Raw genomic sequence first — 3,319 nt, 5'->3', positions numbered from 1 at the left:
GTGGTTTTAAGCAGTCCATTACACCGCTCAACCTTCCCAGCTGCTGGTGCATGGTAAGGGATGTGGTACACCCACTCAATGCCATGTTCTCTAGCCCAGGTGTTTATAAGGCTGTTCTTGAAGTGAGTCCCATTGTCAGATTCAATCCTCTCAGGGGTACCATGCCTCCAAAGGACTTGCTTTTCAAGGCCCAAGATGGTGTTCCGGGCAGTAGCGTGAGGCACAGGGTAGGTCTCCAGCCATCCTGTGGTGGCTTCTACCATTGTGAGCACATGGCGCTTGCCTTGGCGGGTTTGAGGCAGTGTGATGTAATCAACCTGCCAGGCCTCCCCATACTTGTATTTGGACCACCGCCCACCATACCACAGGGGCTTCACCCGCTTGGCCTGCTTGATCGCAGCGCATGTCTCACAGTCATGGATGACCTGGGAGATACTGTCCATGGTCAGATCCACCCCTCGGTCTCGTGCCCACTTATAGGTGGCATCTCTGCCCTGATGGCCTGAGGCATCATGGGCCCATCGAGCTAGGAACAACTCTCCTTTATGTTGCCAATCCAGGTCTATCTGGGACACCTCTATTTTCGCAGCCTGATCTACCTGCTTGTTATTACGATGTTCTTCATTAGCCCGGCTCTTGGGAATGTGAGCATCTACATGACGGACCTTCACAGATAGCTTCTCTACTCGAGCGGCAATGTCTTTCCACTCCTCAGCAGCCCAGATTGGTTTTCCTCTGCGCTGCCATTTTGCCTTATTCCACCTTTCCAGCCAACCCCACAGAGCATTGGCTACCATCCATGAATCAGTGTAAAGGTAGAGCTTTGGCCACTTCTCTCTTTCAGCAATGTCCAGAGCTAATTGAACGGCTTTGAGTTCAGCAAATTGGCTCGATCCACCTTCTCCTTCCGTAGCCTGTGCAACTTGTCGTGTGGGGCTCCATACAGCGGCTTTCCATTTCCGGCTAGCGCCTACAATTCGGCAGGAACCATCAGTGAAGAGGGCATATTGTTTTTCACTCTCTGGTAGCTCGTTATACGGTGGGGCTTCTTCGGCACGCGTCACCTGCTCCTCTTCTTCTTCAGAAGATAACCCAAAAGTCTCACCTTCTGGCCAGTTCGTAATTATTTCCAAGATCCCAGGGCGACTTGGGTTTCCAATTCGGGCGCGCTGCGTGATGAGGGCGATCCATTTGCTCCAAGTAGCATCGGTGGCGTGATGCGTGGAGGGAACCTTTCCTTTGAACATCCACCCCAGCACCGGTAGTCGGGGTGCCAGGAGGAGTTGTGCCTCAGTTCCAATTACCTCTGAGGCAGCTTGGACTCCTTCATAAGCTGCCAAGATTTCTTTCTCTGTGGGAGTGTAGTTGGCTTCGGACCCTCTGTAGCTTCGGCTCCAGAATCCCAGCGGTCGGCCCCGAGTCTCACCAGGCACCTTCTGCCAGAGGCTCCAGGACAGACCATTGTTCCCGGCTGCAGAGTAGAGCACGTTCTTCACCTCTGGTCCTGTCCTGACTGGGCCAAGGGCTACGGCGTGAGCGATTTCCTGCTTGATCTGGGCAAAGGCTTGCTGCTGTTCAGGGCCCCAGTGGAAATCGTTCTTCTTTCGGGTAACCAGGTAGAGAGGGCTCACAATCTGGCTGTACTCAGGAATGTGCATCCTCCAGAAACCTATGGCGCCTAGGAAAGCTTGTGTTTCCTTCTTGTTGGTTGGTGGAGACATCGCAGTGATCTTATTGATGACCTCAGTGGGAATCTGACGCCGTCCATCTTGCCACTTCACTCCCAGGAACTGGATCTCTCGGGCAGGCCCCTTGACTTTGCTCTTCTTGATGGCGAAACCAGCTTTTAGGAGAATTTGGATTATTCTCTCTCCTTTCTCAAACACTTCTGTTGCGGTGTTCCCCCACACAATGATGTCATCAATGTACTGCAGATGTTCTGGGGCCTCACCCTTTTCCAGTGCAGCCTGGATCAGTCCATGGCAGATGGTGGGACTGTGCTTCCACCCCTGGGGCAGTCGGTTCCAGGTGTACTGCACACCCCTCCAGGTGAAAGCAAACTGGGGCCTGCACTCTGCTGCCAGAGGAATGGAGAAAAATGCATTGGCAATGTCAATGGTGGCATACCACTTTGCTGCTTTGGACTCCAGCTCATACTGGAGCTCCAACATGTCGGGCACAGCAGCGCTCAGTGGTGGAGTCACTTCATTCAAGCCACGATAGTCCACAGTCAATCTCCATTCCCCATCAGACTTGCGCACAGGCCAAATGGGGCTGTTGAAGGGTGAGTGGGTCTTGCTGACCACCCCTTGGCTCTCCAGCTCACGAATCATCTTGTGGATGGGAATCACAGCATCTCGATTTGTCCGATACTGCCGGCGGTGCACTGTCGAGGTGGCAATTGGCACTCGTTGCTCTTCCACTTTCAGGAGCCCAACTGCAGAAGGATTCTCAGACAGTCCGGACAGGGTGTTCAACTGCCTAATGCCCTCTGCCTCCACAGCAGCAATCCCAAACGCCCACCTGAGTCCCTTTGGGTCTTTGTAATAGCCATTCCGGAGGAAGTCTATGCCCAGAATACACGGGGCCTCTGGGCCGGTCACAATCGGATGCTTTTGCCACTCCTTCCCAGTCAGGCTCACCTCAGCTTCCAAAAGGGTCAACTGCTGTGATCCCCCAGTCACCCCAGCAATGGATACAGGTTCTGCCCCCACATGTCCCGATGGCATTAAAGTACACTGTGCCCCAGTATCAACCAATGCATCATATTTTTGTGGCTCTGATGTGCCAGGCCATCGGATCCACACTGTCCAGAAAACCCGGTTCTCCCGTGCCTCTTCCTGGCTAGAGGCAGGGCCCCTCTAGCCCTGGTTATCATTCTTTCCCTGGGCATACATACTAGAGGTACCTTCGAGGGGATCTGACATATCATCCTCCTGTCTGTAATACCTGGCAGCTCGGTCACGGGAGGCTGAGGCTACTTTCACCTTAGCGGAACCCCCTCGGTTAGTGCCTCCCTCCTTGAGTTCACGCACCCGCGCTGCCAGGACAGAAGTGGGTTTCCCATCCCACCTTCTCATGTCTTCCCCATGCTCACACAGGAAAAACCAGAGCTCAGCTCGTGGGGTGTACCCTCTCTCTCTCGCAGGGGGACGACGGGCTCTGACCTGGGGGCCTGTGACTCGCACTGGTGCCACACTGACCTTCCTCATCTCCTCCATCTCCTCCCTCATTTCCTTCCTCATCTCCTTCATCTCCTCTTTGAGGTCCTGGACCACAGCAGAGACATGAGCTTTCAGCGGACCATTGACCATGCTGT

Source organism: Aphelocoma coerulescens, unplaced genomic scaffold (assembly GCF_041296385.1).
Source record: "Aphelocoma coerulescens isolate FSJ_1873_10779 unplaced genomic scaffold, UR_Acoe_1.0 HiC_scaffold_101, whole genome shotgun sequence".
Lineage (NCBI taxonomy): Eukaryota > Metazoa > Chordata > Aves > Passeriformes > Corvidae > Aphelocoma > Aphelocoma coerulescens.
Note: the sequence above shows the minus strand (reverse complement) of the source record.